The 15,943-nt window shown below is 43.5% G+C and overlaps 2 long non-coding RNA genes across 3 annotated transcripts in view; both read left to right on the plus strand.

Moving 5' to 3' along the window:
• Nucleotides 1-15,943, plus strand: part of LOC143268437 (uncharacterized) — a 626,027-nt gene that overhangs the window by 211,926 nt on the left and 398,158 nt on the right. The gene's annotated exons all lie outside the window — the stretch shown is intronic.
• On the plus strand, nucleotides 3,012-9,246 carry LOC121822355 (uncharacterized). 2 transcript variants are annotated; one of them, XR_013044596.1, is made up of 2 exons: nucleotides 3,012-3,727; nucleotides 8,976-9,246. It is a non-coding gene; the product is annotated as an uncharacterized LOC121822355 (long non-coding RNA). The 2 variants fall into 2 exon arrangements; XR_013044597.1 differs by lacking the exon at nucleotides 3,012-3,727 and adding an exon at nucleotides 7,756-8,193.

Below are 15,943 nucleotides of genomic sequence, written 5' to 3' on the forward strand. Positions count from 1 at the left end.
CAGAAAAGAAAAATTGCGCTATGATGTTTCATCTCAAACATTTGTTAAGTTATTTCTTTTTCTTTATTGTATAGAAAAACAGGTCTAAAACCACAAAATGCCTACAACAGATTTTATTCTAATTTCAGATTTACTTATATAAGTTTTAAACTGGATTCATCCTGTGATTATGATGTAAGTATGTCATTGTCTTCCACTAACTAGTGACACCCCCAGAGAAGTAGAGACTTTCTGCTACAATGTCAGAAACTTTTTCATAAAATTCTGAAATAATTTTATAAATCTTCTCTTGGAATTAGTCTGTTTTGTAAAGGTGCTATGAAATATTCAAATCTCAGTGCAGATTGAACCTGAAGCTGAGTAATGACTTACAAGAGGAAAATTTGATTTTTCTGGATAACATTCCTGGACTGCCTGAAAGAAAGCCAGGTTGGATTTCTGTGGACTAATACAGAGCTCCACTCCTGACCTGCTAACCTCTAACCTCTGTCGATTTTCTCTCCATCACATGCCCAGTCAGCTTTAAATGGTGAACCAAACTTAGCTATAAATAATAAGTTTGTGATGGCTCCTTTTAACCAGGAGAAGGTTGTCCAGAAACCCCTATTACATTATTTTCATTTAAATTTGGCTGAAGAACTATTTTTACTTTTAACTTTTTAATACACATCTCTCAATAATGTGTCAATAATACTAAAGGCACCAAATCTATTTATGTAACATCTAAGGTTCGGAAGAAATTCATTAGTGGGTATTGAAAGATTAGCCAAGAGGTCTGAGATGTCCAGCCTGTTTGCTGCCCAAGCGTGAGACCCAACTTTACATCTCCAGCACCCATGTAGAAAGCCTGGTGTGCTGGTGTGCTGATGTGATGGTGTGATGGTGTGGGGGTGTGCTGGTGTGCAGGTGTGCCGGTGTGCCGGTGTGCGGGTGTGCGGGTGTGCAGGTGTGCTGGTGTGTGGGTATGCCGGTGTGCGGGTGTGCTGGTGTGCTGGTGTGGGGGTGTGCGGGTGTACTGGTGTGCTGGTGCGCTGGTGTGCCGGTGTGCGGGTGTGCAGGTGTGCTGGTGTGTGGGTATGCCGGTGTGGGGATGTGGGGGTGTGCTGGTGTGCTGGTGTGCTGGTGTGGGGGTGTGCGGGTGTGCTGGTGTGCGGGTGTGCGGGTGTGCTGGTGTGGGGGTGTACTGGTGTGGGGGTGTGGGGGTGTGCTGGTGTGCTGGTGTGCGGGTGTGCGGGTGTGGGGGTGTGCTGGTGTGCTGGTGTGCGGGTGTACTGGTGTGCTGGTGTGCTGGTGTGGGGGTGTGCGGGTGTGGGGGTGTGCTGGTGTGCTGGTGTGCGGGTGTGCGGGTGTGGGGGTGTGCTGGTGTGCTGGTGTGGGGGTGTGGGGGTGTGCTGGTGTGGGGCTGTGGGGGTGTGCTGGTGTGGGGGTGTGGGGGTGTGCTGGTGTGGGGGTGTGCTGGTGTGGGGGTGTGCTGGTGTGGGGGTGTGGGGGTGTGCTGGTGTGCTGGTGTGGGGGTGTGCTGGTGTGGGGGTGTGCTGGTGTGCTGATGTCCAGGTGTGCTGGTGTGCAGGTGTGCTGGTGTGCAGGTGTGCTGGTGTGGGGGTGTGGGGGTGTGCTGGTGTGCTGATGTCCAGGTGTGCTGGTGTGCTGGTGTGCTGGTGTGCAGGTGTGCTGGTGTGGGGGTGTGCTGGTGTGGGGGTGTGCTGGTGTGCAGGTATGCTGGTGTGGGGGTGTGGGGTGTGCGGGTGTGGGGGTTTGGGGGTGTGCGGGTGTGGGGGTATGGGGGTGTGGGTGTGTGCTGGTGTGCAGGTGTGCTGGTGTGCTGGTGTGCTGGTGTGGTCGTGTAGGGGTGTGGGGGTGTGCGGGTATGCGGGTGTGCGGGTGTGCTGGTGTGGGGGTGTGCTGGTGTGCAGGTGTGCTGGTGTACTGGTGTGCTGGTGTGGGGGTGTGGGGGTGTGGGGGTGTGCAGGTGTGCTGGTGTGCTGGTGTGGGGGTATGGGGGTGTGCTGGTGTGGGTGTGTGGGGGTGTGGGGGGGTGCGGGTGTGCAGGTGTGGGGGTGTGCTGGTGTGCTGCTGTGCTGGTGTGGGGGTGTGCTGGTGTGCTGGTGTGCGGGTGTGCTGGTGTGCAGGTGTGCTGGTGTGCTGGTGTGCTGGTGTGGGGGTGTGCGTGTGTTGGGGTGTGGTGGTGTGGGGGTGTGCAGGTGTGCTGGTGTGCTGTTGTGGGGGTGTGCGGGTGTGCTGGTGTGCTGGTGTGGGGGTGTGCGGGTTGGGGTGTGCTGGTGTGGGGGTGTGGGGGTGTTCTGGTGTTTTGGTGTGCTGGTGTCCTGGTGTGCTGCTGTGGGGGTGTGCTGGTGTGGGGGTGTGGGGGTCTCGGGGTGTGCTGGTGTGCTGGTGTGCTGGTGTGGGGGTGTGCTGGTGTGGGGGTGTGCTGGTGTGCAGGTGTGCTGGTGTGGGGGTGTGGGGGTGTGCGGGTGTGCTGGTGTGCTGGTGTGGGGGTGTGGGGGTGTGGGGGTGTGCGGGTGTGCTGGTGTGCTGGTGTGGGGGTGTGCTGGTGTGCTGGTGTGGGGGTGTGCTGGTGTGGGGGTGTGGGTGTGTGCTGGTGTGCTGGTGTGCAGGTGTGCTGGTGTGCTGGTGTGCTGGTGTGCTGGTGTGCAGGTGTGCTGGTGTGGGGGTGTGGGGGTGTGGGGGTGTGGGTGTGTGCTGGTGTGGGAGTGTGGGCGTGTGCTGGTGTGGGGGTGTGCGGGTGTGCTGGTGTGGGGGTGTGGGGGTGTGAAGCTGTAATCCTAGCTGGGGAGATAGAGACAGGCAGATCCTTAGAGCCTGCTGGCCTGTCAGTCTTGTCAAATTACTTAGCTCCTAGTTTAGTAAAAACCCTGTCTCAAAATATAAAGTGGAAAGCAAGTGAAGAATTTATTTGGCTTTTGGGCTCCACATTCACAAGAACATATATATATATATATATATATATATATATATATATATATATATATATATATAGAGAGAGAGAGAGAGAGAGAGAGAGAAGAAGAAGAAGAAGAAGAAGAAGAAGAAGAAGAAGAAGAAGAAGAAGAAGAAGAAGAAGAAGAAGAAGAAGAAGAAGAAGAAGAGCTAAGTGAGGAGGAAATGTCCTGACAGAAACCTGACCTTCATAGGAGAGCAGAGACGGTGAACGCTGATGTCTTCACGAGTAATCTGGCCTCTGTAAATCACAGTGCTGTGTGTTCTAGACACAACTGAGCACTTCACAATTTTCCCAGTGAGGACTGTTGAGCCAACAACCGACTGGCTTTAGATAAGAAACAGGACTCTTCACCCACCCAGGACATGCAGTCCACCATCACCCAGGTATGCTGGATTCACATGTGTGGTGTCATTTTACTTTCACTGTGGCCTATTTGGCCAAAAAGAATGCTGTCAGCAGGATGTTGGGATGTTTCCCAAGGATTTTTCTGTAGGAATATTCATTCAGCTGTAAAGGATTATGAATATAACTGCATAGAATCACATGAATGTGGTTCTTTTTAGCTAACTTGTTGCTGGAGTTGAAATACATCATGGAAAAATACACAAATCATACAACCTAATGTATTTCCCCCACAGAATACTGACATCTATGAAGGCCAAGCAACTACATGAGGAAACAGGCTGTCATCTACTCCCAGGAAACTTTTTTTTACTCCTCTAGCCATTGAGTCCCAAGGACAATAATTCTCAATTTGAAAATCATGTAAGTATAAACACAGAAGCAACACAATAGAAAAACAGGCAAAGTCCATGTTGTGTTGATCCTTTCTCATCAAGCATGTGTGGAGAATGTGGGTGTGTTGCCCTATGGTTATCATTCATGGATTCTGGTTACTCTGTAGCAAGCTGGAACATCTCGATCTATGTATCTATATCTGTGTCTATATCCATAGCTCTCTTACTTAGGCATTGGGGACTTCTGGTTTGTAGTTATTCTGTCAAGGGTCGCCATGGACATTGCCTTGTCTTTGTAAAACATGCATATCTTTTTGTCAGGTACATGTTACAACATGATCATTGGATATGTGTCCTCAATAGCATTAGCTATTATAACTCATTATACGTATTTGTGTGTGTGTGTGTGTGTGTGTGTGTGTGTGTGTGTGTGTGTGTGTGTGGTGTTCATCTCTCAGAGTGCAGGTCAGAGAACAGCTTGTGGAAATCAGTTCTCTCCTTCTCCCACACAAGGCCCAGGGATTGGGCTCAGGGGTCAGACTTGGTGGCAAATGCCCTCACAGGCTGAGGCACCTTGTTGGCCCAGCTTTAGTTTGTTCTGTTCAGCAGCAAAAGTTTCACTTGGCTCCCATCCTCTTGCACATTTATCGTTCACCGTCTTTAAAGTTGCCATCGCAGTAATGAGTGTGCACAGCGTTGTTTTAGTTGGAGTTTGCTGGTGTCTGATGATGTCCACATATGTTTTTATACATTTAAGGGCGTTAGGAGGTTTCTGTCATGATTTGCCTCTTACAGTTTTTTTTTTGTCTATCTTTTTAGATTCTTATTTTTCTAATTTATTGGTGAGAATTGTTTTTACTTTCTTTATATACATCATTTGATTGCACATTTTAAAATATTTTGCTACTCAAGAACTGCTTACCATTTTATGTTCTCAGTGCTATTCTTTGAAGAGGTACTGTTATTTTTTATTCCAATTCATCAATTTTTATTCAGATTTTTTAAAGAATTATATTGAAGAAGTACTTTTCTGAAGCCCAGTGTGCTATACTTGCCTGAAATGCCAGCACTAGAGAGAAAGAGGCAGGAAGAGCATCCCTGCAAATTCCAGGCCAGCCTGGAATACACAATCAGTCCCATGCCAGCTGGGAATGCAGAGCAAAAATCTTTTCTCAAAAACAAACAAAAAGACTAAAAAAATAAAAACCCCAAGTGACCCAAAACAAATAACAACAAAACAAATACAGCTGGTAATGTAGCTTGGTGTGTAGACTGCTTTCCTACTACGCATGAAGTCTTGGGTTCGATACTTAGCACTACATATGCCCAGCTTAGTGGAACATGACTATAATCCCAGCCCTTGGGAGATCAGGCAAGAAAATGACAAATCCAAAACTACCTTTTGCCACATGGTTAATTCAATAACGTAGCCTTTGTGCTACATAAGACCTCCCCAGTGCCTCCAAAAGAGATGGCCTTGACTATTTGGGGTTTGCAGGGTAGCTGAGTGGGTAAAGACACGTTCCTCCAAGCTTTAAGACCTGAGTTTGACCACCACAACCCACATTGTAGAAGGTCATATAGATTTTCCAGGTTTTCTGTTTGCTTCCCTTGTCTATTTGTCATCTTTATTCTAAAATCACACCTTCTAGCTATTTATAAGTCAAACAAATTTTTTTTTCAGCAACTCTTTTTTTTTTTTTTTGGTTTTTTCGAGACAGGGTTTTTCTGCGTAGCTTTGCGTCTTTCCTGGAGCTCACTTGGTAGCCCAGGCTGGCCTCGAACTCACAGAGATCTGCCTAGCTCTGCCTCCCGAGTGCTGGGATTAAAGGCGTGTGCCACCACCGCCCAGCAAGTCAAACAATTTTATTATAAGATCATACTATTTATAGTAAGTCTACTAAACTGGTAGTGTGATATTTCTAGTTTTCTTGTTCTGAAGGTGTGTTCTTGTCATTCTTGTTTATTTTTCATTTTTACACAAATTTTAGCATGCATTTTTCAATTCATAGCAAAATGTTCCTAAAATACATAATGCATTTACTGACGACTTTAGAATGATTTAATTTTTTTATAACCCTGAGTTTTATGATAATGAACTATGCTTACATTTCTTGATTTCACTCAGAAATGCTTTGTAATTATACAGGTTGTCATACTTGTTGCTAGCTGGGTTATTTAAGGTGTTATTTAGTGGCCCGTTTGGCTTCAGGGAGAGCCTCATAGTTGATGGTGTCATAAATGAACCAAGACATGCAGAGACAAGACAGGAAGAAGAGAGAGAGGTGGCTCGGGGGCTGGGCTTTCTCTTTTAATAACAAATATGTACATGGAAATTAAACAGGGTCCCCAAAGAACTACACTCATCTCTCTCAAGGAGAGGCCCCATGACCTAATTACCCCCAGACCCTTTCTCTAGAGGTTTCAGCTCCTCAACAGCACTACACTGAATCCAGTAATGGACCATTGGGACACACCCTGATGTAGTACCCAGACCATATCAAATGGCCCTGTCATCTCTCTCTGTGCGTGTGTACCTGTCCCACAAATGTATGAAGAACAAAGAATCAAGGTGTGCAAATGGCAGCATTTGGATTGGCCAACCTTGTAGCAAACTCAACGCACATTCTTGGAAGAAGGGATGGCAGCACAGTAGAGCATTATACAGCAGTAAAAGCGACACATTTCAACTTGTGAACCAACAATGCTCACTTTCACAAGCATGCTGATAACTATGGAATGTGAGTGCACAATAACACTTTCAGCTGATCACACATGTCACACAGAATGAAAATTCAAAGAAAATAAAAGGTGGGCTGATAAATACCAAAACGAACAAAATTGTTATGTTTAAGGAGGAGAAGATAATGGAAACTATTTAAATATTTTAATTCTTCATGTATATGTATTTGGTGTGTAAGTGTGGTACAGATATGCTTGCACAGGCGTGTGTGTGTAGAGGCCGAAAGACACCGTGGGTCCTCATCTATCAATTCCTGCCTTATTCTCTTGAGAAAGGGTCTCTCACCAAACCAGGAGCTAGGCTAGCAGCCATCAAGTCTTGCTGACCCTCTCGTCTCCACCTGCCCTCCATCCACAGAACTAGAGTTATAGGCATGTGCATATGGTCACATGAAGCTTGGGCACTGGAATCCAAACTGAGGTCCTCATGTGCTCCAGCAAATAATCTTATGCACTAAGCTATGTCTCCAACCCCCAAAGATCTTATTTCTTAAGGTGGGAGGAGAAGATATAAATAATCATCATAGTTGTGGTGGTTTGAACAATAATAGCCCATCCATGTATTTGAATGCTTAGTCATTAGCGAGTGGCACTACTTAGAAGGATTAGCAAGTGTGGTCTTGTTGGGGTACGTGTGGCCTTGTGGGAAGAAGTATGTCACTTGGGGTGGGCTTTGAGGTTTCAGAAGCCTAAGCCAAGATCAGTGGCTCTCTGGTCTAGCTGCTTATGGATCTCGATGTAGAACTCTCAGCTGCTCTAGCACTATGTCTGCCTGCATGACACAGTGGTCTCTGCCATGATAAGAATAGACTAAACCTCTGAAACTATAAGCAAGCCCTAATTAATTTCTTTTATAAGAGTTGTCATGGTCATAGTGTCTCTTCACAACAATAGAACAATGGCTAAGACAATAGTCTATATACTATGTATTTATCACATTCAAGCTATTTTATAATTTCTTTATGGAAATGTATCCTATTCTGAAGTTATAGGTTGCAAGTGAAGCTAGTGGGACATGGATTATAACATGATACAGTCATCACCATGGGACATGGATTATAATATGATACAGTCATCACCAGGGGACAAGGATTATAACATGATACAGTCATCACCATGGACATGGATTATAACATGACACAGTCATCACCATGGACATGGATTATAACATGATACAGTCATCATCATGGGACATGGATTATAATATGATACAGTCATCACCAGGGGACAAGGATTATAACATGATACAGTCATCACCATGGACATGGATTATAACATGACACAGTCATCACCATGGACATGGATTATAACATGACACAGTCATCACCATGGACATGGATTATAACATGACACAGTCATCACCATGGACATGGATTATAACATGATACAGTCATCACCATGGACATGGATTGTAACATGATACAGTCATCACCATGGACATGGATTATAACATGATACAGTCATCACCCTGGGCCCACAGATCCTTGTTGGTTTCTGGCTGAGTACTCAATAGAAGTTCAGTTTCTTAATGTAACACAAAAGGTCTTTTATAGTTAGGGTCCTTCTGTGTTTAGATTGTTTTCTCTTCTTTCTGCTTATGTTATGTTCACTGAACATCCACTGAATATGTCTTCAAGGCCATTGGTGAGCAAGATCAGCTTTCCAAGCTGAGCCAATAAAAGGAGGAGAAGGGAAGGGACAGCAGTCTTCACCCTGAAGATTGCAGTGCATAGCTGGCCTCTTAGATCATTGGTACGCCAAAGAAACTCACATTTCTTCAACCCCTGGCATGAGCTGTCTAGAAGCAAAGACCATGTTACTTCTTTAGCTCCCTGGAAAAAGACAATGGGCCTATAAAGCAGACCAAGTTAAGCAACTGTGTGATCTCAGATACAGTAGCTTTAACCTAATGTCACAGGGGCTTGTGGGAGTGGATTCCACCTGAGGGAAAACCTAGTCTGTCACAGTAGCTAGCCCACCAGTCAGCTACGCCACAGCTGTTTCCAGGAGGGGGCGCCAGTCTATCAGACAAGAGTTGGGAGGAAAATCAGGAGGAGGTAAAGGGAAGTAAGTATGGTCAAAGTACAGGACACACTTGAACAAACAGGTCAATAAGAAACTCACTGTATGGTTAAAGCACATGACACACTTGAACAAACAGGTCAACATGAAGCTCATTATTTTGTACACTGACATACACCATTTAAAAACATATGAGAAACAGAAACCCATAAAAAAGAAAAATGATCAAATCTAAAAAATTAGAGAAAAATTGACAGATATTACAACATTTAAAGGAAAGAATAAGAAGGGAAAGAGGTGTGGAGGGAGAGAATGAGAGCTCTCCCCCACTGGGAGTCAGGCAGTTCTCTGGGGAGGAGGTTAGTTGTGAACTATGAGCAGCTCTTAGTGGCTAGAGGACAAGTGCCCTCTGCTTCAGGACCTGAGCTAGCAAGCCATTTGGTCCTGCTGTAGCATCACTGACCTCCTATCTCAGGTACTGATTCGACTCTGCCTCGCTTTATCATTTTCAGATCAGTCCCAGCCTGGCTCCACTGTGTCTCCAGTCCCTGGCTCCATGCCCTGGTGTGGTGAGCTCTGCTGCTGAGAACTACCTCTCCCTTGCTGCCCAGAGCACTTCCTGGGTCGATCCACAGCCTTCCTTCTGAGCATCAAGTTGTGCTTCGAGTTGGAGCTTGGGAGAGTTCTTGCACTATATTGTACTGCATTTACTGAATGAGAACCCCAAAGCAGAGAAAAATGTACTCCAGTACTTGTTTAACATTAAAAAATATATTTATTTTATTTTATGTGTGTGAATATTTTGTCTGCATGTATGTATGTGCAACACATGTATGCCTGTTGCCCAAGGAGTTCAAAATAGGGCATCAGATCCCCTGGAACTGAAGTTAAGGAGGGGTGTGAGCCACTCTGTGGGTGCTGGGATTTGAGCGTGGTCTTCAAAAGAGTGAACAAGTGCTCTTGATCCCTGAGTCATCTGTCTGAGCCCTCCAGTGCTTTTGAGAGTGGATGCTAGAGTAAGTTTTTTCTAGATTTTTAGGACCATACTCAATTAGTCACCCCCAGACATCTCTAAGTCTCCAAGGACTAATGCTCAGTTACAGAAATGCTATCGTTTCCCAGCTCTCTGCACCTTGTGGACCCTTCCTCATTTGCCTCTCAGCCCTTCCTGCAAACTAAAAACATGGCCCCATAGTGAGAGGCTTGCTGCAGACTCCATTGCTATTTTCTCTTCCGTGTGAGCATGTCAGCTGACGTATTATACAAAACAAGCAACAAACAAATCCCAGACCGCTGTGTTTTGCAAGAATGATTTGGCTAAAAAATATACTGGACATAAGTAGACTGCAGTTGTTGAATCTTCCACAATAGTTAAAATAAGTAAAATATTCAAGTTACAAAAGGATTGGTCAATATAAGAAATAAATCAGTGCTCAGATCTGTCACAGGTGTTAGAAAACACAATCTTTTTTACTCTTTTGGGGTGAATGATGGAGTTGGTTAGAAGTATGTTCTCAGTCAGGGTTCATTAGCGGTCTGGAGATGAATGGGCAGGATTAAATAAGGAGATGGTAACATATGCTTCCTCGTGGAGTTCTCCCCAAGATAGAGCCCTCTAAAACACTATTGGTCACTGTTGAGGAACCTGGAATACAAGGAAAGATGGAATTATCATGCATAAAACATTGCTCTGGGGATATCTTTATTGTCAGGATATCTAATATTTTAGTATAAAATATTCTAAAGATCTGAATGTGTAGACCATTTAGTATATTTGAATATATTTGTTATTTAGAAAATATATAATTCTTCACTGACAGGGAAAATTTTTTTGCTTTTAAATCCCATCACAAAAATCTGTATCTGTCTTATGTTGATAAATTAATCTACTCTGAATTTTTTATTTAAAACACAGAATTTATTTAATAAAGTAGCTTCTAAGAAAGATACATAGTAATCTCGCATCAAACAGAGTTGCCATTTGATGGTAAGGGGTGCTGTAGCAGTTTGAGAATTTCTACCTATAAACACTTTATGATGTGACATTGCAACATGGCTTTTCATCACAGAGAAGGTATGCTTGTATTTCTTTTTACTTATTTAAAAATTATCATTGTGGGTGTATCATGTATTTATGTAAGAACAGGCACACGTATACCACAGCATGCATGGGGAGTTCACAGACAACATTTAGGGATTGCTTCTTTCCTTCCACTCGGGGTTCTTGGGATTGAACTCAGGCTGTCAGACTTGCAGGCTGTGCTGGCTAGTTTTATGTGAACTTGACACAAGCTAGAATCATTTTGAAAGAGGGAACCTCAATAGAGAAAATATCCCCACCAGACTGGCCTGGGAGCAAGTCTGTGGGCGTTTTTGTAATTAGTAATTGGTGTGTGAGTGCCCAGACCACTCGAATGGTGCCACTCCTGGGAAATTGGTCCTCAGGTAGATGAGAAAACAGACTGAACAAGGTGTGAGGAGCAAGGCAGTAAGTGGCATTCCTGCTTCAGTTCTTGCCTACAGGTTCCCGGTCTGCTTGACTTCCTGCCCCAACTTCCCTCCACGGTGAACTGTTATCTGGAAACTAATGAAATAATCCCTTTCCTCCCCAAGTTACCATTGGTCATTGTGTCTTATCACAGCAATAGAAACATGCTAAGAGGGCAAATGCTTTCACATACTGAACTATCTCATTGGATTGTCATGCAGTAGTTCATTTCGGTGAGAAACAAGTCTACCTAGTTAACATTGGTATTGAAATAAGACTACAAATGATCTTCTAAGAAAAAACTCGGGTGATTAAATAAAATATTCCTCAGAAATGTCCTAAAATACCATATCTAATATTTACTGAACATGAAGACTGGGTCAAGGATTGTGTTCTGCATGAATTATTTCATGTAATCGTTAAGACAGTCCTTTAGGTTAAATAGTAGTATTAATCCTCATTTTACAAAGCATAAAACTCAGCTTAAGCTACATAACTCACCCAAGGTAATAAATTAGTCATCATAACCCATTATTTCAGTAAATTCTTGCCTGGCTCTAGAGTTCCAGAGGTCTGTAAACCATGAGCCCTGTTCCTGCTGAACTCAGGGGAAGAGACAGGGCATGCAAATTATGATCAGAATGATACGAAATGGAAGGCGTACTTGACACAGGGACTGTGATTTGACACAGAAAGTATCACGTAAGCTGAAGGTAAAACTTCATCAGCACAAAGAGGAAAGATCATTCTAGAATCATAATCACGTTCTGCCTGTTTAGTGGTAGAAAGGTATGAAATGTCACAGAGAACTGTAAAGTGCTGCTTTCCTGCATGGCTGAAATGATGTGTGTGCAAGAGGAGCTCTTGCTGCCCTGTGGACAGACTCAAAAGCATTCTACTGATCTTTGCTTCAAATCCATTGACCATTTTCTTCTTTATACCAACTTTCTTCTTTACTATATATGTATATATATTATATTTATTTGTGTATGATATATAAATATATATAAATTTTACTTTTGGCTCACATACTTTCTGTGTCAAAGTACAGTTACTGCATCAAGTATGCCTTTCATTTCATAGTTGATTCTTTCCTTCTGCTTGTGAGGCCTTGAGATGGAACTCAGGTTGTCAGGCTTGCAGGGTATGCGGACTAATTTTATGTAAACTTAAAACAAGTTTGACTCTCTCTCTATCTTTCACTCTGTCTCTCTCTCTTCCTCTCCCACACACATGTGCATGTATATATAATATGTATATATGTATCACAACATATAGTGCTTGGTATAAAAATACTTGAGTAAATGCTGCAGTAATAGATCTAGGGACTTGAAGATGTGGGAACAGTAGAAAAGTAATATTTCATTAATTAGGCCAAAGGAGTTTCCAAAAACAAACATCAAAACTCTGATTATCCTGGATAATTTAGGAGAAAAGGAAAAAGATAAGGGTTGCACATGTAACTTACATTCTCCCCTTTGGGATGAAGCCCACTCATAGTTTGGAACCACCCTAAGTATGCTTAGGATACATATACCACAGCACAACCCACAAGGGAAACCCCTATACAAACTGATTTTAGAAAACACTGGGTCTGAGCTGATGTTTAAAGATAGGAAATGTAAATAATAGTAGAGTTGGTCAATTGGTTTCTGAACTTTGGGTGCCAAACCATGCAGTCTTAAGTAAAATAAAATACAAAAGAAAATTGTAGGACTTCCTGGAGTGTGGAGATCAACTCATAAAGACAGGAAGAGCATTGGCCACAGATGAGGAAATCATAAACGTGAGTCATGCTGTATGTTTTTACCCAAGAATAATAACAAACAAAGGAACAAACACTAATGTTTTTTTTAGCTCTTTCCAAAAAGAGAAAACCTTCAGTAGAAGCAAGGAGGCCACGGTACGAGAGCTAACAAGTAAAGGCCTGCAGGAGCTGTGCAAGTGAGTGCTTGCTGCCCTTGGTGACTGCCCAGAAGCACAGCCTCTCAGGGAACATGTCAGACATGATGGTGGCACAGACTGGCAAATGAGGAGATAGAACAATGAAGCAGTATGAGTCAGAGAGAAGGTTGTACATGGAGATATATGTGTAGGTCTCTGTATGCCACATAAGCATATGACTGTATGTATGTAAAGAGCATATTGCATAGAAATTCACAGAATAAGATAGTGCAGGGTTGGCTCTTAGAACCCGAAAATGGTTGCAGTGTTTCCAGTCCTGTTTTTACCACTCACGTCTCAAGAGATGAAGTCTCCATTCTTTCCTCTCTGCTCCAGGTACAACTTTATGGTAAAATGAAGGTCAGCTTATTTCCTTACAGAGGTCTTAAGTAGTGCTTATTATGTATGTATGGTGTATGTGCACATCACATGTGTAAATGTTGACACATCCTTGCCAGAAGAAGATGTTTGATGTTCGGTTCTATCACTGTTGACATTATTCCTTTGAGGTAGGGTCTTTCACTGGCAGCCAGCAAGCCCTAACGATCTTCCTGGCTCCTCCCCATCCAGCACTGGAATTGAAGGCAGAAGCCACCACACTCAGCTTTTACACGGGTACTGGGGATTTGAACTCTGGTCCTCACACTTGTGCAGCAAGTGCTTTTATCCAGCGAGCCATTTCCACAGCCAAAATAATGGTAGTTTGATGTGACTCTGGATTCTCTGCCCAGCGGCTCTGGGCTGCCATCATGGTTGATGTGGGAAGATAGGGTCCCAGGTAGCCTGATTCAGCCCTTAGTCCTCATGTGTATTTTATTCAGTTCTGGTTCCCACCACCAGTCAGCTTGGTTCATCTCAGACATGAGAATAAAGACACTTCCAGGTATTATGCTCCAGCCTTCAAATCCCTGCAGTTGAGACCTCAGATGTCACAGGGCAGAAACAACCATCCCCGCTGCTTCCTCTAAATCATCAGTCCACACAAGCCACGATTCATCCATAATGGTGACTTTTCGCCACCAAATTTTGAGGCCAATTTATTGTATGTAAATAAGTGACAGAAACAAAAGAAAACACAAGATAATTTTTATTTCTGAAAGTAATGAAGTTGAAATGTTTATACCATTTTCTTTGTCAGCTCACACTTAGAAATGGTGTTACTAGACTCTGGGATCTGAGTATCTTACACTAATCATCGTCAAGCTCCCTCCCATCAGCAATATACACTAACAACACTCAGATTTGTCAAGATAATAAATTCTACCAGTCTAACAAACGGGGGAAATCACTCAATTTTACTGTAACTTATACAATGATTTCTAATGCAGCATGTCGTCATCACACAGCAAACTTAAAGACAGACACTATTATATGGAGGGATAACTACACAGGACTTAAGGTGATGGAGCTTCAGCTCTGTTGGAGAATTAGTGATACCAGAAGCATCCTCGTGAACTCACAGAAGCTGTGGTCACCTGCACAAGACCTGTGTAAGCTCAAGCCAACCCCAATTCTGCGCGGATGGGTAGTCTCTCAGGAGGCACCACGCCCAACTGAGGAACTACTGGTAGCTAATGGCTTCTGAGAGACAATTATTCTCTGGAGACGTGGACACTGGTAGGTTGCTCAGTTCCCGTGGATGACCCTGTACCATGTACATATGAACAGCACTAGCAAATTATTAAAATTTAAGAGTTTAAGAGGCACATGTTGGGAGAAATTCAAGAGGAGATGGAAGGAGGAAATATGGAGGTACTTGATCAAATTTCACTGTATAAATGTGTGAAATCCTCAAAGAATGAATTTAAAATACCCATAGTGTTTAATAACACAAATTGCCAGAGAATATACAGTATAATGATATTGTTATTTATTTAAAAATATGGTAACCCAGACCCAGAAAGACAAATATGGTGCATTCACTTATATGTGGCTATTAGCTGTTAAGTCTTTGATAAGCAAGCTACAATCCACATTATCACAGGGTTCAATACAGAGGAAAGGACTAGTGGGGAGGGATGGATCTTTGCTAGGAAGGGGTCATAGAACAGTTATGTATGAATGAGAGGTGCTGGAATGGGAAGATCTGGGGCGGGGGAGGAAAGAGGGATTAAGGGAGGAAATATTGGAAGAGAAAGCTAAAACTGAAGGCCATTTGAGGGGTCATACAGAAACCTAATACAGTAGAAGCTTTCTAAAATATATACATGTATAAGTGTGATCCAAATAATGGGGAAGAAAGAGTCCCAACTGGATAACTCTCATCACCAAATGAAATGAATGGATTATATCTAATCAAGTTGTTGGCCAAAAGGCCCCATGGAATCCCCAAACAACCCAGGCTTTTGCCAAGGCTATTGGTTGTTCTCCACAAACTGACAGCCAGGCCCCATTGGGGAAGACAGCACCTACAAACTCATTGAACAGAGAGAAGTTACTTCCCCAGAGCCTTCACCCTACTGACTAGTGGGATGGGAGGGGACAAGCAGAGGATCTGAGAGTTGGGGAAGGGAAAAGTGTAATCAGAATAATTATAAAAATACTATTCTCAGTAAAAGAAAAATAGGAGAAAAAAGAAAAGTAACAAATATGAATATTTCTGCTGTTTAATCCCTTAGAAAATTCCTAGAATGTCTACCAACTGTTAGGCTTGTTTTTAGTATTCGAGTTAAAAGGTTGAAAAGTACATATAAAAATAAACACTGTGTCCTTGCCCTCAAAAGTTCAACCTGTTGGTAGACAGTAACCTATGTGTATGTGCAGAGAGCAATCTGTGAAGCAGGGCCAGCTCCAGGAGAGTGGCTTCTCTTCATCAGTCACCCTCTACTGCCTGTTTGGAGATGGTTCTCACTGAACCTGGAGCTCGATGGTTCTGTTAGACCCTCTGGCCACCAAACCCGGGGATCTTTCTGTCTGTGCCTCCTGAGCACCAGTTACAGATGCTTGTGCCGCCTGCACCTGGCTTTCTCTTTTTCACTTGGGTCCTGGAGATTGAACTCAGGTCCTTAAGGTGTAGGGGAAGTGCTCTACCCAGCAGGTCATTTATAC

This window comes from Peromyscus maniculatus, chromosome 14 (assembly GCF_049852395.1).
Source record: "Peromyscus maniculatus bairdii isolate BWxNUB_F1_BW_parent chromosome 14, HU_Pman_BW_mat_3.1, whole genome shotgun sequence".
Classification (NCBI taxonomy): domain Eukaryota; kingdom Metazoa; phylum Chordata; class Mammalia; order Rodentia; family Cricetidae; genus Peromyscus; species Peromyscus maniculatus.